The sequence below is a fragment of the Bubalus kerabau genome, chromosome 11 (genome assembly GCF_029407905.1).
Source record: "Bubalus kerabau isolate K-KA32 ecotype Philippines breed swamp buffalo chromosome 11, PCC_UOA_SB_1v2, whole genome shotgun sequence".
Taxonomy (NCBI): Eukaryota; Metazoa; Chordata; class Mammalia; order Artiodactyla; family Bovidae; genus Bubalus; species Bubalus kerabau.
In genome coordinates, this window is record NC_073634.1 from 33,601,475 (window position 1) to 33,629,296 (window position 27,822).

Consider the following 27,822-nt stretch of genomic DNA (forward strand, 5'->3'; position numbering starts at 1 on the left):
TGTGATCAGATTCAACTGGGTGTTTAGCTAAATTTATCTTCTTCAAGAAGTCTCTCCTAGGGAATTCCCTGGCTGTCCAAGGGTTAGAACTCAGTGCTCTCAATGCCGGGGTTCTGGGTTTGATCCCTGTTCTGAGAACTATGATCCACAAGCCATGTGGTGCAGCCAGAAAAAGGAAGGAAAGGAAGAAATCGCTCCAAGAGTCCTTTGATCTGTGCCAGGCTATCCTGGTTGATGTCTAGGCCAGCGGTACTGCTGCTGTCTTGGGATCTCCCTCCCTTATCATCCTGGGCATTGTGTCTCCTCTTAAAAAAGCTCTCTCCACACGCCTTTCCAGTGAGCGTCTTTTGTCTCTACTTGCCATTGCTGTGCCCTCTCAAAGAATCATCTGTTCTGTCTAGGCCTCTTAAAACATGGAAAGTGAAAGATGAGAGATAATTCTCAGTCCAGGCACAGATAGGGACTCAGTTGACTGAAGTTCACATAGGAGCAAATAAAAAGGACTTTAATTATTCATTGCTTCCTGGAGATGATGGAATTTTCAGAACTTACTGAAACAATATTTCTGACTTTTTCTTCATTAGATACTATATGCTTATTGTGGAAAATTTGGAAAATGAGGAAAAGTGTTGAATACACATCTTTTTGGAGATTCAGCTATTAATATTTTTGTTTATTCCTATTCTTTTTTCATGCATATATATGATACATGTTTTCAGTAAAAATTGGGATTATAAGAAATTCCAAATGAGAAAAAGAGGCTCTTTAATATGAAGTAGTAGGGGGGGGGGTGTAGGTTTGCTGGCTGCACAACTCCAGGGGGCACTGTTCACATCCTGTTCTGTAGCAGGCCTGGGTGAAGGGAGAAGACGCTCCAGGTTCAGCTTGAGCAACTGTGATAAACAGCATGTATTTTGTTAGGTCATTTAACACACCACCCCCTACTATGCTTGTTATAAGCAATACTGTTCACTTTTCAAAGCTGATAAATAAAACTGGATTCTCCACTGCTTTTGGGAAGAGACTTAACTCCATCACTTATGCTAACAGATACTTTTTAGCAAAACAAAACAAAAATTCATCTGCACTATTTCCAAACAAAAATGTGAGAGAAAAAAAAAAAAATGAGGAACCAATTAGCTGAGAAAGCCACCAACAATGTTGGAGCAAAAGGCTCTCTCCAAATGATCATGAATTAAAGCTTTCTTCATCATAAAAACCCTCAGACAGAAGAATGCGCAGTTTATAGTTTTGTTCTATGCAGCATTGACCCTGGAAGTTGTTCCCAGCTCTTAAAAGGCTGGAGATAGCAACTTGGTTGATGAAGGCTAAGAAACCATCTGGCCGGGCCACACTGACAAGGAATAGGCTGTCTTGGGTCAGAAGAGAAGCTTCTGTTCTCGGCTAAGGGCCACTTTCTCAGACACTGGTGATAAATGGAAAGCTTGTCAGTAACTTTTGCCTGTGCTATACATTTTTAAGCAGTTTGGTAATTAGCTCCAAAATAGGAAACTAACTGGCAATCAGAGCATTAGAGCTGGAAAACCCATTACATTTCTTCCAAGTCTTTGAAAGAAAAGGTCATAGAGCAGGATTAGAATAACTGTTTTTGTAAAGAGAGGATCAGAAGAATTGACTCCTGGGTGGAAACATGCTGAAGGCTATTATTGTCTGGCTTGTAGGTTTAGGCCCCTCAATAGGCACCTCCCCCACTTAAATCCTTTGTATTGTTTTAAAAGATCTCTGTTCCTTCAGTGGCCCGCTGCTCCCCAAACGCCAGTGGGATAGCTGGGTGGTGACACCTCATAGGTCCAAGAATAGAAAAAACATGGTTCAGTTAACTAACAAAACAAAAAAAACAACCTTGCTTACTATCTCACTTAGAGGCTGAAGAATATTTTCCCTTAAAACATGGAAAGTGAAAAATGAGAGAGTCCAGGCAGAGTAGGGACTCAGTTGGCTGAAGTTCACAAAGGAGCAAAAAAAAAAAAAAGACTTTAATCATTCATTGCTTCCTGGAAGAGATGGAATTTTCAGAACTTATTGAAAAAACATTTCTGAATTTTTCAGCTTTCCTCTATTTCCTCTCCTGCTGTGTTGTCGACACATCTCCTGTTGTCATTTTCACGTATGCCATCTCCCTCAACAACTGCAGGTGCCATGGAGCAGGGACCGTGCCTTATACTGACTCCCTGACAGTGCTTAGCAGAATGCCTTGTGCACAGTAGGTGTTCAGTTAATGCTAATTGGATACATATTAGGAAGCAGGCCAAGGTACTATACACAACTGTAGCTCAAGCCATACCTAGGGGTGTCCTATCACCAAAACAAAGGATAGCCAGTCTCAGGCCATTCTGAGTTGATTAAGTGATCCTTTCTCTATGTGTTATTGATTTCATTTGGCATTCTCAGGATGTACGCTTTTTATTTATCTCTGGAAATTGCTTTTGAAAGAGTATTTTAGTTTCCTCATGGATAAAGTTGTTTAAAAACATCAGTCCAGAATGTATCATGTACCTAAAATGGTGTGTGTTTCTATTTTTTTCCTGTTTCTTTTTCACTGCTGTTGAAGCCATCACTGGTTAATTTTTTGTTTAATACAGTCTTCCACAAGGCTTTATCTTGAATGAATGTTGTAATATAAACAGACTGTTGTAAAGTTTTTAGAGAGGGATGTTCTTATCAAGCATTTTGGGCTAAGATTGTCCTAGATCTGAAGTCCTCACTTTCCAATAAAGTCCCTTTTCACATTGGGCATTTCCAAAAGCTGGTTTGAATTTATATTGATCCTGACAGCTTCAGCTAATTCGAGATTTGAGGAATTCCAAGTTAATCTTCTAGATCATATTTATGGACAACTTGCTGCTGCTGCTAAGTCACTTCAGTTGTGTCCAACTCTGTGCGACCCCATAGAGGGCAGCCCATCAGGCTCCCCTGTCCCTGGGATTTTCCAGGCAAGAACACTGGAGTGGGTTGCCATTTCCTTCTCCAATGCATGAAAGTGAAAAGCGAAAGTGAAGTCGCTCAGTTGTGTCTGTCTCTTCGCGACCGCATGGACTGCATGCAGCCTACCAGGCTCCTCCGTCCATGGGATTTTCCAGGCAAGAGTACTGGAGTGGGGTGCTATCGCCTTCTCCAATAGACAACTTGGGGACTGTTAAACAGTGTGGAAATTCTAAATGGGTTCTATAAAAGGCTGCCAGGAAAGGGAAACCTGCTAATGAAAAGAATGATATAGCCTGAGGGTCTCTTTACTGAAGAGCAAAGAAAAGGACAGGAACTGGAGGAAAATGAGGTCACAGCTGGCCATGAACAGCTGTGGTCGCCTGGCTAGTTAGGCCAGACTGAGCTGTTTACTACCAGATTTTGATACAAACGGACACTGCCAGAAAGGGTCCTTTGAAAATAGGTGGAAGTATTACAAGAAATAAATCTGCATTCATGAAAATGGCAGCCTTTTGGGCCATGCTGAGTCACACAGATTAGGAGGGCTTGTCCTTTGCAAAAGATAAATGGTTTTCAGTCAACTGCATTTGGCCTTTAGAAGATTATGGGCCTGTTTGCGTTGCAAAAGTGTCAAAGTTTCCAAAAAAGATTTCTTTCACTGGGTGGGCTACCTACTAATCAAGATCATAATGCTTGGAATTAAAAAGAAGATGGAATTTAAAAGGTGAACTCAGGACTCTGTTTAAGCCAGTGGTAATTACTGGTTTGTCCAATGTGTTCTTTCCTTTCTGTAGTTACCTGTGGCATTTTCTGTGATGGGCTGGCCTTTTGGATGGCCCAATGGCTAGACACAGGAATTTCAGTTTGGGATTTCAGCCAGAATGCCTGGAGTCAAGATATCTCTTGTTTATACTTAAGATGATCTTTTCTCAGATCATGAAATAATCATCACTTCAGTTCAGTTCAGTCACTCAGTCGTGTCCGACTCTTTGCGACCCCATGAATCGCAGCACGCCAGGCCTCCCTGTCCATCGTCAACTCCCGAAGTTTACTCAAACTCATGTCCATCGAGTTGGTGATGCCATCCAGCCATCTCAGCCTCTGTCATCCCCTTCTCCTCCTGCCCCCAATCCCTCCCAGCATCAGAGTCTTTTCTAATGAGTCAACTCTTCACATGAGGTGGCCAAAGTACTGGAGTTTCAGCTTTAGCATCATTCCTTCCAAAGAACACCCAGGACTGATCTCCTTCAGAATGGACTGGTTAGATCTCCTTGCAGTCCAAGGGACTCTCAAGAGTCTTCTCCAACACCACAGTTCAAAAGCATCAATTCTTCGCTTAGCTTCATTATTTAATCTTGTTTCATATCCCCACTCTTCCCCTCAGAAGTTTTCTTGCATTCAAAAGGGATGATGATATTTTATCATTTTTTTTCTGCTTTGTGTTGCCATCATGTAACTTTTCCCAGGTCTGTTAACATCTCTTTTCTTTTCTTCTGCCTCCCTCTTCCTTTGTCCTTGTTCTGCACTTTGCTCAGCTCCTTACCAGAAGGCTTGGGCCCAGTACCTGTCTGGCTACTGTAGCTGGCTTGGGCCCAGTACCTGTCTAATTCCATAGAAGAGTCTCTGAAAAGTTACCAATCATTGGACTTCCTATGTTTTAGACTCCTTTTTCTCCCTCAACCCTTGATCATCACAGGGATGGTAGCTGGAGGACAGGGACTATGAGGAGGACCTGATGTCTTTTTCTGTTTGCCTAGGGTGTCTTAAGCTTAAGGACAGTTAGAAATTTGATCTGAAACTAAATGTTTCCTAAACAGATCCCAGCTGTGTGACTTGAGGCACTCCTGTACCCTCTCTGAATATTTCCTTCCTTCCTCAAAGCCCTCACACAGGTTCTAACCACTGGCTACTGGTTGAATAGGATACTGATTATCTTTTCCATTTCACCAAGGAATTCCAAGGTCAAACACAAGACTACACTTTAAAAAGCATTAAAAAGAAAATCACATTGCTGTGTAAACACAAGGAAGTGTTCAATCAGAATTCCCTCATTTCCTCTCTATCATCCAGGCACTACACTTCAAGTCAAGATATTCACTAGGGCCTCCTAACTGCTCTCCTTGGACCCAAGCCCTCTCTTCCCAGAGGGGAAAGATTTACTGGGTGCCTACTGGGTGCCAGGCTCTAGGGATACAAAAGTGAATTATATTTTTATATATATGTATATGTATATATACACTTATATCAAAATATTCCTTTGCTTAAGAACTTTCACAAATTTCCCATTTCTTTCTTTATATATAGTTCCATCTTCTCATCCAAGCATATCCCACCTTTCCTAAGATTTCCAGTCTTGCCAGCCTCCAAAGGTCCGTGTCCCAGGGCCTGGAATGCCCTCTTTTCTCGCCTTCTGAGCCTGTTCAAAGTCCACCCAAGTCTCCCATCCTGGATTTGGGTGTCTCTTCAGTGAATCTTCTTTTTCCAGTGAGATAGCTACACTTGTGGAAGAGATTCAGATGTCAAGTGACTTGCCCAGAGTCACCTGCTTGCAACTGATGGATCAGGGACTAAATGTCAGCCTCTAACCTTTCCTCGGAGAACAACTTTCCTCTTCTACATTCTTCAGGGGGCCTCCTGCTGCATCCATACAGCCTGGCCCTTCACTAGGCATCTCTGTCCTCCTCTTTCTCTTAATGGGCCTATTGATGGGCCCTGGAAGGTGGGGTTCTGTCTTAGCCTCTGGATAGGGTTGGTCTCACCTTAGGGGAAAAGAAGGAGGCATTCAACAGAGGCTTAAAAAATAATTCTTAGTTAAGATATGGATGCAACTCAGTGTCCATCAACAGACGAATGGATAAAAAAGATATGGTGAGATATAAATATACAGACTACACTAAAGCCTTTGACTGTGAAGATCACAACAAACTGTGAAAAATTGTTAGATGGGAATACCAGACCACCTTTACGTGCCTCCTGAGAAACCTATATGCAGGACAAGAAGCAACAGTTAGAACTGGACATGGAACAATGGACTGGTTCCAAATTGAGAAAGGAGTACCTCAAGGTTGTATCTTGTCACCCTGCTTATTTAACTTCTATGTGGAGTACATCATGTGAAATGCTGGGCTGGATGAATCTCAAGCTGAAATCAAGATTGCAGGGAGAAATATCAATAACCTCAGATATGTAGATGATACCACTCTTAATGGCAGAAAGTGAAAAGTAACTAAAGAGTCTCTTGATGAGGGTGAAAGGAGAATGAAAAAGCTGGCTTCAAACTTAACATTCAAAAACTAAGATGATGGCATCATCCCCTCACTTCATGCCAGATAGATGGGGAAAAAATGGAAACTGTGGCATATTTTATTTTCTTAGGTTCCAAAATCACTGTGGACAGTGACTGTATCCACAAAATTAAAAGATGCTTGCTCCTTGAAAGAAGACTATGACAAACCTAGACAGTGTACTGAAAAGTGGAGACATCACTTTGCCGACAAAGGTCTGTATAGTCAAAGTTATGGTTTTTCCAGTAGTCATGTACAAATGTGAGAGTTGGCTCATAAAGAAGGCTGAATGCCGAAGAATTGATGCTTTTGAATTGTAGTGCTGGAGAAAACTCTTGAGAATCCCTTGGATTGCAGGAAGAACAAACCAGTCAATCCTAAAGGAAATCAACACTGAATATTCATCGGAAGACCTATACTTTGGCCACCTGATGCAAAGAACTGACTCATTGGAAAAGCCCCTGATGCTGGGAAAGATTGAAGTCAGGAGAAGGGAGCAACAGGGGATGAGATGGTTGTATGGCATCACTGAATCATTGGACATGAATCTGAGCAAACTCCAGCAGATAGTGAAGGTCAGGGAAGCCTGGCATGCTGCAGTTCATGGGGCTGCAGTGTCAGACACAAGTTAGTGACTGAAAAGCAACAACAACATAGATGTGTGAGTGTATACACATAAGAATGAAAATCTGCCATTTGCAGCAATATGGAAGGACCTAGGGAATATTTTACACAGTAAATGACAAATACTATATGATATCACTTACATGTTGAATTTATAGAATAATGCAAAGGAATGTAGATAGCAAATCAGAAACAGACTCATGAAAACAAATTAGTGATTACCAGAGAGAAGGGGGGCAGGGAGGGGTAAATTAAAGGTGTGGGATTAAGAGATAAACTACTATGTAAAAAATAGATAAGCAACAAGGTTATACTGTATTCCACAGGAAATTACAGAAATTATTTTCTAATAACTTTTAATGGGATATAATCTGTAAAAATACTGAATCACTATGCCGTATACCTGAAACTAAAGTAACATCATAAATCAGTTATACTTAAAATTTTTAAGAAGGCAAAAAAAAAATCTTCAGTTCTAATCTCAAGAGAAAACAAAACCCCAAAGCGCAATGAAGCAACGTGGAAAGCATGACCCCCAAGTCACCTCACCTGTCTCCCACCGCCGCGCTCCCCACCCCCCCATGTCCCGCCCCAATCATCCCACGACCCCAAAGGTCAAGATCCTAGATCCTAGATGTAGGACAAGATCCTAGAGGGCGAGGGATAGTTTCAGACAGTCAAGGGCTCCATGCTTCTGCTTCCAGGGACTTCTAAAGGTAACTCACACACCTCCTCGCACCCCGTCCCACGTTTGATGGAGGAAGCATCTTCTCCCCGACTTGTGGGGAGCTGGAGACTTGGAAGAAAGATACGGAGACGGGTTGGGGGAAAAGAATGGAGAAAAACTTAGGGGGATCCAGGGCGGGAAAGGAGTGACGAGAGAAGCGGGGCGGAGCAGGGGGCGGGGCGGGAGAGCGTCGGCGGAGTGGCCACGCCCCCGCCCCTCGGCTCCGGCCGCTTGGGGCCCTCCCTCCCCGCCCCCTCCGCCCCCTCCGCCCCCTCCGCCCCCTCTGCCCTTCTCCTCTGTCTCCCCCTCCTCCTTCTTCTGCTCCTCCCTCCGAGGTGGATGGCGGCTGCCAGAGTCGGAACCCCAGCCGCCCTGCGGGTGAGTGACCTCCCCCAGGGGACCGACAGGGAGGCACGGGGAGCCCCCTCTCCCGGGCGGGTTAGCCCGGTTTACCCGGAAAGTTTGAGGACGGGGAGCTGGGAGTGGGGGCGCAGTCGGCGCCGCGGGACGTGGGCATCTCCTGCGCTGGTCCGGCGCCCCGCTGGGTGCCTCTCCTCCCCGCCGCGGCTCTCGCTGTCCCCAGAGCGCAGGGCCGGCACTGACTGGGCCCCACCCGGCTTCCCCTCCGCACCTCAGCTCTGAGGCGGCTGCCGACACCTAGGTCCGGCTCTCAAGAGAAAGAAAACTTAAGCAGCAAAGAAAAGAATCTCGACTCCTTTCTGGGGGCGTGGGGGGGAGGCGGGAGGGACGGGTGTTCATCCAAACAAACCCGTGCGGTCGCAGCCTCTCAGCGCACGGTCACCAGCCCCCGTCCTCCACCCCTCCAGGGGCTCAGCGTCCCCCCAACCCCAGGACTCTCACTTTTCTTTTTCCTGGCTCCTGTTACTGGTGCAGCTACTCTCTCCCCCGCCGCCCCCCGCCCCCTAAACTTGCCCTGGGAGGCTCCTGGCCCACAGGCTGGTAGCGCCAGCCTAGTGGCCCCTCCAGCCCCAGAAGGCTATTACCCAGGCCAGGGAGTCACAGCCACAGGGGTCTTCACTCTTGCTTGAAGAGTTCCTGCAGTAACAACTAACTGAAGTTTGATTTTGGGTCCCCTGGCCCCGCACACTTGTGCGTTGCATGTCCAAAGGGAAATTAAAATATATTCATTCTTGGAATTTTACTGTTTCTGTTGGGCGCCTTTGTTTTTTTTAAACCTCTCTGTTCTTTTCTTCCAATAATAACTTCATTTAATTAACCTTTCTACTTCTGAAAGAAACGGGGGAAATAATAATAATAAAACAAGAAAATAGAGAAAAAGAGTGCTTGCTAAAAATATTGTGCAGAACCTGGTCTTTGGAAAGTAAAGGCTTTATTCTGTACTTAGACTGTTTTAGTGGGAGATGAGAGTTCACTGGCGCTTATTTTCGGACAACCCCAAACAAACTCTTACAGCGTCCCCCAGGCTAGAAGTTTTAATTTGCCTGACAAAAACCACACTGTCTGTTGGCATTCCCCAGCCTGGCTACTCACCCTGCGTTTTTCTTCCCTCCTCTGCGTCCCTCTCCCAACTTCTCATAAACAGGAGTTGTGGAAACAAGGCAATGGAAGAGGTGAAAATGAGCAGGACCTCAAAGAGGAAAAACAACCTCGCCTCTTTTAATCCTCAGGCTTTTGGCTTCAAATTGACTCTGATTGGGTAGAGGAATGTTTAGTTCATTTGTGTGGTTTTTATGTCTGTTCTCATTAGGGTTGAATCAGTGTTTCCATGACAGGCTCAGTTCTCTGGGTGCTTAGAAGGGAACTTGTTAATTCTAAGATGGGTCTGGTCAAACCTGGAATTTGGAGGTTTTCAGATTTTGTTTAAGGGATTGATCTGGGTTGATATTACTAACTTCTGCCCACTTGAAACTGGAGCCGCGGGGCTGAGAGGGAAACAGCCTGAGCTGGGGTTTGCTACCACAAGACCAAGAAGAAAAAGCTTTCCTAAGGAGTGAACTGTACAAACAGGACTGTAGGGACTGTTGAACTTTTGTTGTTTTTAGAGAGAAGGCACTTCTCAAGAACTTCAGCCATTCCTGTTTCTGTACAGATAATAAATGTGATTTTAACAAATGTATTAGATCAGATTCAGAACAACCTATCAAAACAGGTTAGGTATTGAGCTATTTAGAAAGATTTTAAAAATGAATTTCATTAGGAAGAAACTGGTTTTGAAAAGGGTGTAATTCATTTTTTTGTGCTGATTGAGTGCGGTAGTTCCCCATTAGTATGAATTAGTAAGGTTTTACTGTGATTTCAAAATGTCATTGGTAAGGAAGCATTGTGACTTCCATTCAAAAAGAAAACCCTTGAAAGTTTTGAACTTGTTTGACCCTGGTACTTAAAAACAATGCACTTAGATAATAATCTTCAGTTTCTTCCTCTTCCTGAGAATTTTTAATAGTGTATTTAATGCCCCAGAAGTCAACCTGATACTGTTTGGAGAGAAATCACCTTTCTGCCTTCTTCAACTTTTGTACCAACTCACGAAATCTTGTTGAACTGAGTGGTTTGCCATTGTTTACGAGTGTTTGTTGTGCAGCCCCAGATAGGCTGCCCTGAATGATGGGGACATAATGAAGGCTGGCAACATGTCCCAGACTGAAGGAGCAGGCATCCCCAGTTAGCCTATAGAAAGCAGCCACTTGTCATCTGACTGGCCAGATGAGTTGGAGATAGATGGAGCGTGGAAACTGCAGAGGAGGAAGAAGGGAAGGGGTTATTTTTACTTCTTATTTAAGAAAAATAACCTAAAGGAATATGATGTGAAGTTTTAAAATCATGCGTACAAGGATACCAAATTATATTAACATGCTCAGGGTATTGTGTTAAATTTTGAAAGAAATTTTATTTCAAGTTATGAAAGCTTTGTATCTCACTCTGAAAATACACCCCCAAAATACTGGAATGGTATGCATGGAAATGGATGGTGGGATTACAGGTACTTTTGATTTTCTTTGTGCTTGCCTGTGTTTCTCCACTGTTTTGCAATAGTAATAGCTAACATTTATTGAGTATAAAGCTCATGCATATGGTATTTCATATTAATGCTTTGAGGTAAGTACTGTTATTCTCATGATATAAGACTCAGAAACTAGAATCTGAGGGGAAACTTGCCAAGGTTGCATAGCCACTATGTGCTAGAATCAAATCTTGGAATCAGGTCAGTGACCAAAGTCTTAATCTCTGTCACTGTTGTATTATTATTGTTATCTTAATTATAAGAAAAAACAGAAAAGGAAGGCAAAATAATTTGTGGTTTAGTAAGAACTGATATTTTGATTAATTGGAAAATACCCGTCTCCCATCTCATCCACTTCCCACTATTTTTGTCTTTGGAAGTCCTTGGGAGTTGCTCCTGACTTAGCCTGGGGTTGCTTATTTTCCCTTGGAAGCCAGCTGTATCTATGATAAATAATCCAGAATTCCTCTGAGGCTTCCTGGACAGCCTGGGAATCCAGGAACCCCATGGAATTCTAGAGCAGTCCTGATAGAAGGCAGGATTTTTAAAAATCAGCAAATTATGTCTTGCTGCCTGGTAGAAGGCAGGATTTTTAAAAATGGACAAATTAATGATTGGCATTCATTTTTCTTGGCATTGTCAGGGGAGCAAGATGGGTAGGAAGGCCCAGAGACAGATGCCAGATTTCCATTTATCTTTGTGTTATATGGAATGTTGGGATTGCTTCTTGATGTTTATTACTGTGAAAACACAATAAAGAACTATTTTTTGGAAGCCTGGGAATGCTCCCTTGCACTGGCAGATGAACCGGTTTAGTGGAGATGGAAATATTCTGGGGGATAGCTCTGGGAAAGAAGCCCACATCCTGAATCATCATGGTCCCTCACAGGCAGCCAGGCTCCCAGAGGTCACCTTACTATCCTCTTCCTGGAATGTACCTGAAGATGGGCTTTTCTAAAACACCTAGTTGTTCAAATAGCACACCTTATGTAGGAGGCTTTTGCTCCTTTATTTTTCCAGGAAGAGATTTCTGACAGGCTGATGGCTTCTATATCACTTTCTTGTTGAAAAAATATTGTAAGAGTCAAGGAACTCTTTCCCAAATTATCATACTTGGACCAAGATGGACAAGTCCCAGATCTTATATCCATTTGAGCACTGGAGAAATGTCCTTGTGGTCTCAGTGCTAGGAATAGTTCTTGTGAACAACTTGTCTGTTTTGTCTTGTGGATGCTGTGAACCCTTTCATTGATGTTTCCCATTTCTGATTTGGCCAGAAAGAAACACAGAGCTCACTTAGTGGCCTTCGTTGTAACATAGGCATCAGACTTCATGGCCTGTACTTTGAATAACTAATAACATTTTTGTATACCTTCTGTTACCTATGGATACTTAGTTCCACTTTTCTCATCTACTTTATATTGTTTTGTTCTGTTTATCCAATTCATTTTGGAGGCTGCTATTTCTGGTAACCCACTCCTTCCTTTTGAGTTCATGTCAATGGAAATTAAGATGTTTTTTCATGGAAAGTCTTTAATAAACTTAAAAATATTTATATTCCTTAAAGTATCTTTATTTTGCTCTTACAAATTAAAGTTTGACTGAGTGTGGAATTCTTGACTCACAATTATTTTCTTTCAGAATTCGGAATATATGACGTCATTGTCTTGTCTATTGCTACTCCTAAGAATACCAAGTAACCTTGGGCACGTTTCCTAATTTCTCTCGGTCTCCCTTGTCTATAAAATAGATAATAGTATCCACTTTAAGGATAATGTATGCAGAATGTTAGAATTGTGCCTGCCATATAAGGAAGCACACAATAATTGTTAGCTATTAATAGAGGAAAACAACAGAATGGGAAAGACTAGAGATCTCTTCAAGAAAATTAGAGATACCAAGGGAACATTTCATGCAAAGATGGGCTCGATAAAGGACAGAAATGGTATGGACCTAACAGAAGCAGAAGATATTAAGAAGAGGTGGCAAGAATACACAGAAGAACTGTACAAAAAGATCTTCATGACCAAGATAATCATGATGGTGTGATCACTGACCTAGAGCCAGACATCCTGGAATGTGAAGTCAAGTGGGCCTTAGAAAGCATCACTACGAACAAAGCTAGTGGAGGTGATGGAATTCCAGTTGAGCTATTCCAAATCCTGAAAGATGATGCTGTGAAAGTGCTGCACTCAATATGCCAGCAAATTTGGAAAACTCAGCAGTGGCCACAGGACTAGAAAAGGTCAGTTTTCATTCCAATCCCAAAAAAAGGCAATGCCAAAGAATGCTCAAACTACTGCACAATTGAACTCATCTCACACACTAGTAAAGTAATGCTCAAAATTCTCCAAGTCAGGCTTCAGCAATACGTGAACCGTGGACTTCCAGATGTTAAAGCTGGTTTTAGAAAAGGCAGAGGAACCAGAGATCAAATTGCCAACATCTGCTGGATCATGGAAAAAGCAAGAGAGTTCCAGAAAAACACCTATTTCTGCTTTATTGACTATGCCAAAGCCTTTGACTGTGTGGATCACAATAAACTGTGGAAAATTCTGAAAGAGATGGGAATACCAGACCACCTGACCTGCCTCTTGAGAAACCTATATGCAGGTCAGGAAGCAACAGTTAGAACTGGACATGGAACAGCAGACTGGTTCCAAATAGGAAAAGGAGTACGTCAAGGCTGTATATTGTCACCCTGCTTATTTAACTTATATGCAGAGTACACCATGAGAAATGCTGGGCTGGAAGAAACACAAGCTGGAATCAAGATTGCCAGGACAAATATCAATAACCTCAGATATGCAGATGACACCACCCTTATGGCAGAAAGTGAAGAGGAACTCAAAAGCCTCTTGATGAAGGTGAAAGTGGAGAGTGAAAAAGTTGGCTTAAAGCTCAACATTCAGAAAACAAAGATCATGGCATCTGGTCCCATCACTTCATGGGAAATAGATGGGGAAACAGTGGAAACAGTGGCTGACTTTATTCTGGGGGGCTCCAAAATCACTGCAGATGGTGACTGCAGCCATGAAATTAAAAGATGCTTACTCCTTGGAAGGAAAGTTATGACCAACCTAGATAGCATATTCAAAAGCAGAGACATTACTTTGCCAACAAAGGTCCGTCTAGTCAAGGCTATGGTTTTTCCAGTCATGTATGGATGTGAGAGTTGGACTGTGAAGAAGGCTGAGTGCCAAAGAATTGATGCTTTTGAACTGTGTGGTGTTGGAGAAGACTCTTGAGAGTCCCTTGGACTGCAAGGAGATCCAACCAGTCCATTCTGAAGGAGATCAGCCCTGGGATTTCTTTGGAGGGAATGATGCTGAAGCTGAAACTCCAGTACTTTGGCCACCTCATGCGAAGAGTTGACTCATTGGAAAAGACTCTGATGCTGGGAGGGATTTGGGGCAAGAGGAGAAGGGGACGACAGAGGATGAGATGGCTGGATGGCATCACTGACTCGATGGACGTGAGTCTGAGTGAACTCTGGGAGTTGGTGATGGACAGGGAGGCCTGGCGTGCTGTGATTCATGGGGTCGTAAAGAGCTGGACATGACTGAGCAACTTACTGAACTGAACTGAACAGTTACTTTTGTATTTTTTCAGTATTTCTTGGCTTTCTTGGACTATAATAGTTCATATAAATATTAGTTTGTCTCATTGAACACAGAAAATCATGCTGGGATTTTTATTGATTTCATTTAATTTTTATTCAAGAGAACTGATACCTTTATAATATTCATGTTCTCCTTTTATTCAGGTGACTTCCTCTGTAAATGTGTAAATGTTTTTACACAGATTTTGTTTTATCTATTTCCTATTTCTGATCAGTTTAGCGTGTATTATAAATGATATCTTTTTTGAATTATATTTTAAAATTGGTTATTTGCTGGCCCATAGAAACATTCCTGATTTTTGAATTTTGATCTTGTACTGATCATCCCAGTTGAAGTCTCTAATTGTTTCTTATGCAGGTATTCTTGAATTTTCTAGGTAAACAATCACAGAATAATAATGATTTGGTTTTTTTCTTTTGACTCCTTATGACCATATCTTTTTATTGTCTTGCTGGATTGGGTAGACCCTCCAGGACAGCATTTAATAGTAACAGTGACAGTGAGCACCCTTGTCTTCTTACTGTCCTTAATGAGTGCTCTTAATGTTTCTCCATTAATCATGAAGTTTGCTTAAGGTTTCAGTAGATATTTTTTATTGAAGTAAGAACTTTTTTGCTATTAATACTTTTTTTTAACAACTTACACACTTTATCATGACTGAGTGTTGATTTTATGTAATGCCTTAATGTTTTGTGTAAATTATATGAAGTAATATAATTTTCTTTCTTCATATTATAATGTGATAGTATGAATATATTTAATTACTTAGAGATTTTTTGTTCAGTCGCTCAGTTATATCTGACTCTCTGTGACCCCATGAACTGCAGCACACCAGGTTTCTCTGTCCTTTTCTAGCTCCTGGAGTCTGCTCAAACTCATGTACATTGAGTCGATGATGCCCTGACTTTGAGAGAGAGAGAGAGAGAGAGAGAGAGAGAAAGAGATACACACACACACACACACACATACAGATATATTCTTTTATTCTATGGAATATCATTTACTAGTATCTTATTTAGATTTTTGCAGTTGTTTATTAAGTGAAACAGTTGTCTACAATTTTCTTTTTTAAAAAACATTGTTCTTACATTGTTTGGTATCAAGTTTATATTAGCTCCATGAAATAAGTTGGGAAACTTTTTCATATATATTTTTCTTAAGCAGTTTGTGAGAGGTAAAGACTGCCTGTTTCTTAAAAGTTTGGTAAAATTCATTGTAAAATAACTGCTTAGCCAGGGTATGTGTGTCAAGTTTTTGATAATTCAGTTTCATAAATGATTTTGATAAGTTTGATCTGTTTCTTTTTGATTCAGTTTTGATAATTTGTTTAGATGATCCATTTCATGTGTTCTCAAGTTTACTAGCATAAATTTATTTGTAATTTTCTTTTACTGTTTTTTAAATGTTGACTGTTTTAAGATATATTTCCTTCTTAGTTCTTAATACTGTTATTTGTGCCATCTCAAAAGTTAATATAGAAGTTTAATTAATCTTTTGATATAAACAGCTTCTTCCTTATCTATACTTTTCATTTTTCACGTCTTTTTCTTTTATTTGTATTGTTTCTTCTTTCCATTTCTAGCTACTTCAGTTGACTCCTAGCTCTTTTATTTTTATTTTTTTCAATGCATCCATTTTATGGAATTCCCTGGTAGGCTAGTGGTGCTTTCAAGTGGTTATGACTTGAACATGGACTGCCAAGTTCAATCCCTGGGCAGAGAACTGAGATCCCGCAAGCCACTGGCATGGCAAAAAAACCAAACAAACGTGTATTTTAAAGCTATAAAGTTAGCTCTACATATTGCTTTAGCCACATCATACAGGTTTTGGTATGTGTACATTCAGTACCACTTGGCTCTAAATTTTTTGTACATTTTAAATTTTCTTTTGAACATATGGATTTAATTTTCCATTTTCAACTTAAAAAAACCTTTTTTTTTTAACTTTGTTTAAATTATTGTTGACTTCTAATCTAGTTGCATCATGAAAAGACAGCATGGTTTGTATAGTAGCCATCCTTTGTGTCCTGTTACATGAACGGTTTTTCCAAATATATCATGTATGGTTTAAAGAAAAATAGATTCCCTGCTTGGTGGATGCAGCATTCTGCATCAAGTGTATTTATTAAGTGTAGTCTTCAAATTTCTCATGTTCTTCCTGATTTTTTTTTGCCTGTTTTCTGAGTTCTCTTCAGTCTCAGAGAAAGGAATGTTAAAATCTTCCACTCTGTGGATTTGTCAATTTTTCCTTGTAATTCATTAATGTTTATGCAAATTGATGATTCTTATTTCTCCAGGGTGAATTTATTATGTTATGTACAGTTCTTTGTTATGTTTATTGATGCTTTTGGCAGAAATTCTATTTTGTCTGATATTAATGTTGGTGTACCTACTTTCTCTTGGTTATTATTTTTTTATGTTTTATATGTCCTTCTATATTAACTTCTGTCTATAATTTTGCCTTAACTGTTAATCTTAGAAATAGTTTTTATGTGTTGCTTCATTTTTTTTTTTTTATGATAGCCTGGAAATCTTTTTAATAATTGAATGTAAACTTTTACATTCTTTGTAATCAATATACATTTGGCCGCGTTCTGCCATCTTAAGTTTTTGTTTTTCCCATTTAGCATTTTTTGGTTGCTGCTTTTACACTTCTTTTCATAGTTTTCTTTGGATTGGTCAAGTTTTGTATATTTCTACTTCTGTCAACTGTTTTGAAAGACAAAATTCTACTTGTATTTCTTAAATTTTTAACATTGTGTCCATTTAACAAAGTCTAAAGTTGATTTCTGTATTTCCTCTCATCAGTACAGCGGCCTTAAATGCCTTTAAATCTGACTGGCCTCTCTTCCCATCTTCCGGTTATTGTGGTCTACTAGTTTAATCCCACATCATTTATGGTCCTCTCCCCATTCCTGAAATTGGTCATCATTGTTATTTCTACTTTTTTTCCTTTTGTATAGTGAAAATTTATTTAACTTTACCAATTTCTGCTTTTCACTGGTGTGATTTTATTTTATTGTTTTAAATTGGAGGATAATGCTTTACGATGTTGTGTTGGCTTCTACCATACAACAAGGTGATCTAACCATAATTATACAAATATACCCTCCCTCTTGAGTCTCCCTCCCCCTCCCTCCTGACTTTACCAGTTTCTTATCTCAGCATTGCCTCTTGCATACCATTCCTTTCTCCTGTATTCATTTTCTTCATACTGATAATTTTTTCACTGAAGGTCTGCTGCTGCTGCTGAAGTCTAGAGTTGTAATACGCCAATCTTGTGGGTAGCTTTGGTATTGTTTTGAAAATGTCTTTATTCATGTCCCTCTTGAAAGATAATTTATCAAGGTATAGAATTCTAAGTAGATATTTTCCCCTTGGCATTTTGTAACATTATTCCACCTGTCTTTTTGTCTCAATTGTTCCTTATGAAAAGTCTCTTTTTGGCCATCCTTTTGCAGGTAATCTGTTTTCTCTCTTGGAGCCTTTCAGTCTTATCTTTTTTGTCTCTCATGTTGTGGCCTTTCATTATGTGTCCAGATATAATCTGTTTCTATGTATTCTACCTGGAATTCTGTATGCTCATTAATCTGAAGTCACACCTCTGTTTTTATATCTAAAGGTTTCTCACTTATTTCCTCTACAAATTTATTTTAAAATAATTAGTGAGCACTTATCATGTATCAGGAATGCTTCCAAGTTCTAGAGATATAGAAATGAACATAAGAGACAAAAATCCGTACTCTGATTTTGAGTCCCTTATACACTCCACTCTTCCCTGAAATACCCATTAGGTGAGTGTTGAACCTTCTAATTTTACCTTCTATGTTTTCTTCATCTGTAGTTTTCCTTTCTTAACTATAGTTGACCCTTGAACAATTTGCATTAGAAGTACTGACCCTCTGCGCAATTGAAAATCTGTGTTTAACTTATAGTTCGCCCTTCATAGACGCAGTTCTTTTATATCCGCAGTTCCTCTAAATCCATGATTTCACATCCCCTGGATTCAACCAACTGAGGACAATGTAGTGTTTACTATTGAAAACAAATCTGCATATAAGTGGACTTCACAGTTCAAACCCATATTGCCTAAGGATTAACTGTATCTCTTTATCTTAACTATATTGAGTGATTTTTTCAGTTCCATTTTCTAGTTTATTAATTTTTTTAACTGCGTTTGGTCTATTGTTCAATCCACCCATTGTTTCTTTCTTGAAATTTAATGTCTATATGTTTTTATTTCTAGAATTTCTATTTGGTACTTAGTATCTACCGGTTTTTAAAAATATTATCTCTTTGCCTTTTAATTTTTTAATTTTTAGCCCTTTTTCTATGTTTCAATATTTTAAGCAAATTTTTAAATTATTTGTTATTTCTGCTTTTGAATTTTTAAAAATGATTTATTTTCTCTTGTGTGTTACATCTTCATCAAGAGTTGTTTTTCATAGAAATCCTACCTACCTCAGGATTGCTAGCATATCCTTATAAAGCAGTTTGACATTTGCTTCTGCTGGTCTAATCTGGGGTTTGCCCATTCCCAAATTTACCTTTTTGTTAATGTTGGCCTAGAGACCTTGGACGGCCTGAAAGTATGCTTTTAAACTTGTCCTTGCATTGTGGTGCAAGTGTGGATTTCAGATTTTTTTAAGGTTATTCATTTTCTACTCTTTGCTCAAGCACATGACAAGCTTTCTTGTGGTTTCCTCAGACTGACAAGTAATGTTCTTCTAGAACTGTTTCACTTATGAAGCAGGCGTTTTTGACTTCAGCTTTATGTAAGTGTTTCAGCGACAGCTCCTGACATCAGGTGGCCATTACAGGACTCCCCTCACTGCACGCATGCCATTAAACTCTCAGCCCCTAGCCATTCAGGCTTCTAACTGGTCTGGATTGTTCCATAAGCCCCTTGGCTTCAGCTCCTACTATTTGGTCCACTTTGATTTCCCTCTTTATTTCTGTTATCTGGAGATTTCTGTTTCATCTCTTTTTTAAACTTTCTATTTCTTATTGGAGTATAGCAAATTGACAATGTTGTGATAACTTCAGGTGCGTGGCAGAGCTGCTCATCCATACGTATGCATTTTCTCCCGCCTCCCCTCCCATCCAGGCTGCCACATAATGTTGAGTAGAATTCCCTGAATTACCCCTTCAATCCAAACACTTCAAAACACTGAACAAAACTGTAATGACAAATATTACTACATTAAAAAAATAGATTAAATACTGCTATATTTAAAATGGATAACCCACAAGGATGGGAGGGGAGGTGGGGGAAAACAGATAGATATCTATGTATGGCTGAGTAGCTCTGCTGTGCACCTGAAACTCTCAATATTGTTAATTTGCAGACAGCCAACCTCTGTCTGTGTGATCACATGGTGTAAAGGGTGAGCTTGCTGTCTAGGACTTCTTTTATAAGAATGCTCATCATGAGGACTCCACTTTGGTGACCTAAACACCTCCCAAAGGCCCCACCTCCTAATACCATCATCTTGGAGGTTAGGGTTTTGACATGAATGTTCAGTTCAGTTCAGTCGCTCAGTCGTGTCCGACTCTTTCCGACCTCATGAATCGCAGCACGCCAGGCCTCCCTGTCCATCACCAACTCCGAGACACCCAAACATTCAGACCATAGATGTTAAGTAACTTATCTAAAGTAACTTGCTTTGGGCAAGTACTTAACTTCTCTGAGGCTAAGTTTCCTTTTCCTTAAAATGGTGATAATAAACCCTACCTCAAAAAGTGGTTCTGAAGATTAAGTGAGATAAACAAGAAATAATATGGGCCAAGCGCTTGGGATATGTTAATGTTCACACATGTTAGTCTCCTCCCATCATCTCCCTTCTGAACTGGTTCTACTGAACCAGGATTGTGCTTCAGTAGTTCTGATCAGAGAGACCTCTGGGCAGAGGCCATGGGTACATCTCTTAATATATTGTGTTTTCTTGGTAATCAGTTTATATTTCTCTTGGATGAATTTCCACCATTTTTATTCTACATCTATACCACCTCTTCATAGCTCAACCTATAGACCAATTTAAAAATATATATACATTTATATAGTGGGGTAGCAGGGAATGGGGTTAGGTTTTTTAAAACATTATTTTTATTTATTCATTTATTTGCCTGCATTGGATCTTAGTTGTGGCATGTAGGATCTTCCGTCTTCATTGTGGCATGCAGGATCTTTAGTTGTGCTGCACATGGGATCTCGTTCCCTAACCAAGCATCAAACCCTGCCTTGAGAACACAGAGTCTAAGCCGCTGGACCACCAGGGAAGTCCTAGATCAACCATTTTATAGAATAACTATGTTACTACCTAAGACTTATGCCCCTCTTAACCAGAAATATCTCTTTCCTTTACTTGTTGGCGTTCCTGTTCTTTAAAGAGATAAAAACCCTTCATCTCATTTTTGAATATAACATTTTAAATGCAGAGACTTCAGAGAGCATACATAAGGAATAAATATCAGAACTACTTCTGGGACTAGGTTTTCCCAAGAGAGATCATGAAGGCCATGAGTGATTGAGGAGTAGGGACAAAGAAGAAGGCCATCACAGTGTATAGATGGACTGAAATTATTTCTTAAGGATTTTATAAGATATAAAATCTTATAAATGATTGTTGCCTGTTTGCGATCATTTATCTGGGTCCTGTGGAATCTGTACTTGGCCCAGAGCTTTTTTATATGTCTTATCAGAAATAATAATCATGATAGCTATGATTGTTTTTAAGTAGAAGAAAAGAGCATCATGAAAACAACATAATTGGAATTATGAATATGCTTCCATATAAATATTTGTGGCTCAGAGCACAAAAATAACTTTTCCATTGCAGAGCTAAGCCAAGACTCTGGTGAAAGCGGCACTGAGAATCTAATTTAAAACAGCCGTGGCCCAGAAATTCAGAGTTGGGGCTGACATATTGGCCTCTCTTCACCCCTCTGAAGGCTTTTTCCCACTAGTTCATGGTAACTTATATTCAGGGCCAACTTGGAGGCTGTGGAAGATGGTAATTGATGCGACAAATGTTGCTTTTGTTGGCCTCAGTTTAGCATTAATGCAAACATAGAGAAATGTTTTAATCTGTGCAGCTCCAGGCCTGTTGCTAGTCTGTGGCTTAAAGCAGAACCCCATCAATTTTGTGAAAATCCCTGGTGCTGCTGCTCGTCGTGGCTCGTCGTGGCTTCACTGGAAGGTGACTAGTTGGGCTCTTTCTAAGTAGCACAGGAATGGTCTGATGTTCTGATTTTCAGAAAAATTTTCCGGGGTCATGGGGAATAGCAATTGGACTTCCCTAGGACTTGCCAGGTGGCACTAGTGGTAAAGAGCCAGCCTGCCAATGCAGGAGATACAAGAGATGCAAGTTCTATCCCAGGGTTGGGAAGATCCTCTGGAGAAGGAAATGGCAACCCATTCTAGTATTCTTGCCTGGAGAATTCCATGGACAGAGGAGCCTGGGAGGCTACATGTAGTCCATGGGGTCACACAAAGTCAGACACAACTGAAGTGACTTAGCACAGAAACTTGGTGATCATCTCAGAATCTTCCAACTCCAAGAAGGCTCAGACTTGCCTAGATGAGCATTTTTTTCCTCATAAGGAAGGAAATTATTTAGGTTTTTCACCTTCTTCTTCTCGTTCATCTTTGACTCTAAACTCCCAGTGAGGATGGCTCTGTACTGCACCTGATGGGGTTTAGCTACTCAAACAGCTCCCGGCTTGTCGAGATCTGCCTCATCCCCACGCGATCCCTTCTCCACCCAGATGTTCCTGCTTATCTGTTCAGCGTGCCCATCTGTGCACATGCAGGCTCTCACCAGCTGAGGGTGGGAACGGGGCTGCAGGCGCCGCTGCTTGTGGCCTTCTTGTTGGTCTAAAAAGGGGACACCTTTCCCGGATTCCCACAAGGGGGCTGAGTGGGCTCCCTGAACTGCATCCTGCCTGCGGAGACCGGATGAGACAGGTGCTGGCTCTTGTATTGATTTCCTCCTCTGTGTTCTTCATTGCCTGTTCCCATGGAGAACTGGTTCCTTTAAAAAGTTCCCTCTTGGAACTTTTGTTTGTCTTGTTTCTGATTTGTTGCATTCCTCTAACCTTACTCCTCCTTCTAGGACCCTGACTTGACTTTGTGTAGGGCTGGTCCATCCCCACCCCCTTTTGGTAGATGTGGCTCATGCATGCAGCCATAAGTTACTTCTCTTGGAGGCTCCTACACACCAGGATTGGTGGTGATGCTGTGGCCGACATCACTCTTCTGGGGCCACCACATCATTATGGAGAATGATGAAGGTGCTGTGGTTCTGCAAAGTTTTGGTGGCCAGGAGAGATGTACATGAAAACAGTCTCTTCTATCTTCTAATGTTTCAGCCTTTAAAATTATGTGTGTGTAGGCAGGAACCCTCAGGTTCGACCTGGATTCCTGCCAATAGCTTCCTGTCTGGTTTCCCTGTCTCTGGCCCCAACACCTTCCAGTCCATCCTCTACTGTCAGAACTTTCTTTCTAAAATTCTTACCTGATCCTATTTATTCTCTCTCTCAATTCTTTCACTGAATCCTGTTGCCTTTAGGATAGAATCAAGCTCCTTAGTATGATACAGTGGGGCTTTTGTACCTTACTCACCTACCTGCCTGTTTTGCGCTATCACCCACATTAACTCCTGACCCCAGCCATGCCCACCTACCTATGGGATGAGGTCCTCTCTTGCCTCTCCATCTTTGCACACACCCTCACCTCTCTCTGTTCTGTTCTGCCTGATGAATTCATAGCCTCCTTCAAGACCCAGTTCAGAAGCCCCACTCTTCCTAAGGCCTTTTCAGACCACCAGTACCGGCAGCTTTATTCCTCCTACCACAGTTATGAACACTGCCACCATCTCTGGCACCAATCTTAATGAAGCATCTGGCTTAATTAAATACTGCAACACCCTGTACTGGGCTTTATCACATTGACAAGACATTTGAGAATTGTCCCTGCTGGACAGAGACTGCCCTGGGGCAATGTACTGTGACTGTTTCACTTGTACCAGCACGCAGCATAGTGTTAAGGGTGCTTAGTTATCATATTGTTCAGTGAATATGTGCATGCATGAAAGAATGAACTCATTCACATACACCACTGTGTACACACACACTGAGATGTAAAGCCCTATGGAAGCTTACTTCAGATCTTACTGGGATATTTACAGAGTACATCATAGGTGCTCAGTAGATGTCTGTTGAATCAAAGAAAGAATGAATGCAGATACACATTATGGAAAATTTGCTCCAAAATGTACCCTGAGCTGCACTGTGGCCTCACATCCTCTCAATTGCAGTAGAAAGAATGTAGGCCTGGAAAACCAAAGATTAGAGTTCATGTTCATCTTTTTGACTATGAGTGCATCACTTTGCCTTGTTGGGCCTATATTTCCTCATCTGTCAAATGAGTTGTTAGAAAAGATACTTAATGCCGATTGAACAGTCTAGATTCAGTCTTTATTGGAAGGCCTAAAATCAAATGACCAGTTGCTTTCCATTAAGTGGCATGAATTTGGGACTCACATTTTTTGGCCTTATCGTGGAACATGTTCATGACAAGCCCTGGGTACTGGGTAGGGAGCTGAGACCACGAGGTGGCCAGTGGCAGAAGGAAAAGACCTAGTTGTAAAGCCAACACAGAGCTAGCATTCCTGGCCGGGATGAGATGCCCTAAGCAAAGCAGGGGCAGCCGTCAGTGTCCGATGGCAGTCTGAGATCACAGCTGGCTGGAGATAACCAGGAAAGAAGTACTGACGGGCTGAATGACCTGCTTTCAGGGGTGTGCTAAAAATGTGCCCCTGGCTGGAGAGGCTGTGGGACAGCCTAGTACAGGTCATCAAGACCAGCTGTCCTCAGTTGTTTGAAGAATGAGTAGGTGAAGAAGTAGTTAAACTTAGTCTGTGTCCCTCTCAGAGCACCGATGGAAGCCAGGAGGAGGTTAATTTAGAGTTAATAGGAGAGAGAAGAGTTTAATTCTGTCCAAATGATAATGTGATGAACTCACTTATAAAGTAATAAGGTCTCCATTACTGCAAGTTTCCACAGCAGCTGCATAATTCCTCAGCAGAGATGTGATACTAGAGATTTCTCTTTTCTGAAGATTGGACTAGGAGATGTTTAAAGTTTTTTTTTTTTTTCTGATTCTAAGAGCTCTTTGCTTTTTGTGTCTTCTCCAGATCTTATTTAGGGAGACACTTTGAGATTTCGTAGTCCTTCTTTTTGTGATCTGGTCTCAGCACACCCTATCCCTATTAGTGGGTGACCAGCTTTTGGCCTGATCATTTTTGAATGTCCTTAAAATGAGCATCCTGGATGGGACCTCCTGTGCCAGGATGTGGCCTGGCCAGGACCTCTCTGGTGACATTCCTCAATTATAAAAGGTAGGAGGCCTCTTAAGTTCTCATCTACCTTTTCGCTCTGTGTTGAGCTGTAAGAGTGAGCAGCAGTGAGCCTCGGCTTCTGATGTATCCTGTACTACCTCAAACGATGCACAGACTTCATTTCCTTCCATCCAGAGAAGCATTTCAGATGTCTCTGTGGTTAACCTTCTCATCTCAGGCTTAGGGGAAACGTTCTTTACTGGGCTCTTCCACGGGACTCCATCCTTGCCATCTCAAGAGCCTCACATTTTGCCCTAGATGCTTTCTCTTTCTGGTGTTTGTCTTCCCCTTTCTTTTTCATCTCTTCTTTCTCAGCTCTCCATGCCTGCTGTATACTATGGCATTTCTATTTGTGCAGTGTTTTCCTTTTCAAATTCTTTGGCCTCCTGGTATCCTGGTGAATAGGAATGTGAATGGCTTGTCAGCTCCATTGTGCATATGAGGAAAAATGCCCAGAGAGGTTAAGTGATGCGCTTCATTTACTGGAACCGGGCTCCTGACTTCTGTCCCAGCCCCAGCCGCTGTCCAGAGATCACAGTGCATTTGCTAATAGCACTGGAGTCACAAAGAGCTTCAGATTTTTCTCTCTGTGTGTGGTCACTGTACCAGAAGAAATCACAGGGACTAATCTCAGGCCTCTGGAGACTCATAGTGTGCAAACACATTGAAATAAACTAAACATGACCAGAGCCAAACATGGAGTGCTTCATGTTTTTTTCAAAGAAACTTTCAGGTATGTGATGCTTCTTCTCAAAGTCCCTTGAGGTGGGAGACCACCTGTGAGTCTTACTTGGCAGGTAAAGGTCACAGGTGGAGTCCAGGCCTGAGATGTGGGGAGGAGGCTCTGAGCAGACACTCTCGTTCCTGGTCCACGAATGTTCCTCGTGTTTATGCTCCTGGAAAATCAGAGAAAGGGTGTGATTTGTTTCTATCTGGTACCAAAGGCAGTAGAGACCGTAGTGGCAACCTAGGGATCTGGGTTTTTCAATTGGCGTAAGAAATAGCTCATGCTATGTTTGGAGGTAAGATCTGGGCCTGGGGGTCTGAGGAAGGGGCTGGGGGCAGGCTCTGGCCCTGGAGATCAGGCCACGTCCATCCGAGTGGATTGGGAGAACATAAGGCCTGCTGGGAGGAAGCATACAGGCTAGGGTGTCAGTTGTTGAGACATAGGGAAAGAGGTGGCTTTCTAGGATCTGGTCAATGTGCTGACAATTCCAAAGTGTGAAGGACTATCTGCTTACACCATATGTGAGTCTTGTTGCAACCTTGCTTTGTTCTGCCATTTATTCAGCAGGTATCAGCAAGCACCTACTAAACATAAGTAAATCTCTTACATAGTTATGGCTTTTCTTATGAAGACCCCATATATGTGTGTGTTTGTGTCTATATTTTTCTGTATATCTCTGTATATCTCACATATGTTTATTCTTATTAATGCACATAAACAAACTATGGGGATACATAGTCTTTTCCTCTGTTCATGAATTAGGAAACTGAGGTCCAAAGAGGGTCATTGGTTTGCTCAAATTCCTACAGTGACTTGGAGCTTCCCAGGTGGCGCTAGTGGTAAAGAACCCACCTGCCAATGCAAGAGACCTGGGTTTGATCCCTGGGGTGGGGAGATCCCCTGGAAGAGGGCAGGGCAACTTACTTCAGTATTCTTGCCTGGAGAATCCCCATGGACACAGGAGCCTGGTGGGCTATAGTCCATTGGGTTGTACAGAGTTGGACACGACTGAAGTAACTTAGCACTACAGTTGCTTAGAAACTGAGCCAAGTCCCAAATCCATGTATTCTGAGTTCTGTTACTGGTACAGTACTTATAACTGCTTTGCACATGGTAAGCAGTTCCTAACATTCAAAGTTCTAGTATGCTTGAAGAGAAATAGAGAAAAACACCTTTGTGGTTATTAACCAAGGTTTCATTTTATCTTGAGAGGCTGGAAAACCTAAATGCAAAGTTGAAATGCAATTTGAGCCTTTTAAATTCCTTATGTGGGCATTTATAGTGATGGCACTCCCTGTTCAAGTCAGGTACAAGTCCTCTTCTTAGATTTGGAATTAGCATTCATGCTCTAGTTCATCCTGACCTAGTGTCAGGCGCCCTAGTTGAGTGGCCAAATGCTACAGGAAGAACAGGCTGCTTTCCTCGGTAAAGTGGATGTAGGTGAGTGGGCTGGGGTCACTGTGCCACCAATCTGGGCCCTCCTACAGTAAAGGAAGGTCCCTACTCCCAAGCTCCCAGGGCCAGAATATGCAACTCAGCTCACAGCTTATGTCCCCTTCCCTACCCCTGTGGCCTATACTTTGACCATGAGCTGAGCTTCTCTAAGTCCTGTGCCTGCCCCTGTAAAGGTGCCTTGAGCCCTGGAAATTGGGCACAACAAACTGAGCAAGACTGATTCCAGATGGTGAAGCCCCTGCTAAGGCTACCTAGATCAGGGTGGATGCTTCGATGGAGACTCAGCTTCCTGGGAAGCCTGGGGCCTGGCTATGAATTTTCCTCCTGTCAGAAGGTCCTTCTGTCCTGTCTTCCCACCTGCCCATCTCCTCACCCTCTTTCCTTTCCACCTAGAAGCAGCTGTTCTACTGTGCTTTCCTTGGCGCAGTTCTTGCCCTACAGGAACCTGTAAGAAACTGGGATGAGTCAGAACCTGGCTTCAGCGTCAGGTACATTCTTCACTCATTCACCAAACATTTATTTGGCCTATCAGCCTGTGTCAGGGCAAGGAGCCCAGCCCCAGATAAGATCCTGCCAAGTCCTTAGCCTGTGATTGCTCCCGCCTAAAATCGAGACCCCATGAGGTGCCCAGCCCACGGTGACAAGTGCTATTGGAAATGCCAGTCTGGATTCCTGGCTAATCACCTACTCTAGAGGGTTAGTGCCCTGGTGCTCTGTGTTTCTGCCACATTCTTCAGGTCTCAGCATCTTCCTTGGGAGCCTTGCTCTGCTGTCCTAGGGCTGCACTGTCCTTGCTCCAATTATCTGTAGTTGCAGAAAACCACTCTAAAGCATAGAGGTTTTCATCGATGGGTGAATGGATAAATGGAATGCGGTATACATGTACAATGGAATGTTTTTCAGCCTTTGAAAGGAAGTTCTGGCACATGCTTCAACATGAGTTAACCTTGAAGGCATAAGGCTAAGTGAAATAAACCTTTTGTGACACAAGGACAAATATTGTATGATTCCACTATGTGAGGTACATAGACTTATCAGAATCATAGAAGAGAAA

General features: G+C 41.7%; 1 protein-coding gene and 1 long non-coding RNA gene across 3 annotated transcripts in view; one reads left to right on the forward strand and one right to left on the reverse strand.

Annotated features, from left to right (window-relative positions):
- Nucleotides 1–656: 656 nt before the first annotated feature.
- LOC129623051 (uncharacterized) lies at nt 657–8,499 on the reverse strand. The gene is made up of 4 exons (XR_008700316.1): nt 8,035–8,499; nt 7,584–7,650; nt 5,280–5,705; nt 657–893 (listed from the first exon to the last, which is right to left on the reverse strand). It is a non-coding gene; the product is annotated as an uncharacterized LOC129623051 (long non-coding RNA).
- STON1 (stonin 1) overlaps nt 7,868–27,822 on the forward strand; it is a 56,062-nt gene continuing 36,107 nt past the window's right edge. The window contains exon 1 of one of the 2 annotated variants that reach the window (XM_055540043.1): nt 7,868–7,959. The gene's annotated coding sequence lies outside the window, so the exon portion shown is untranslated. Of the gene's footprint in view, nt 7,960–21,952; nt 22,153–27,822 lie in introns of those variants that run through there. The other variant, XM_055540044.1, reaches the window with a different exon arrangement.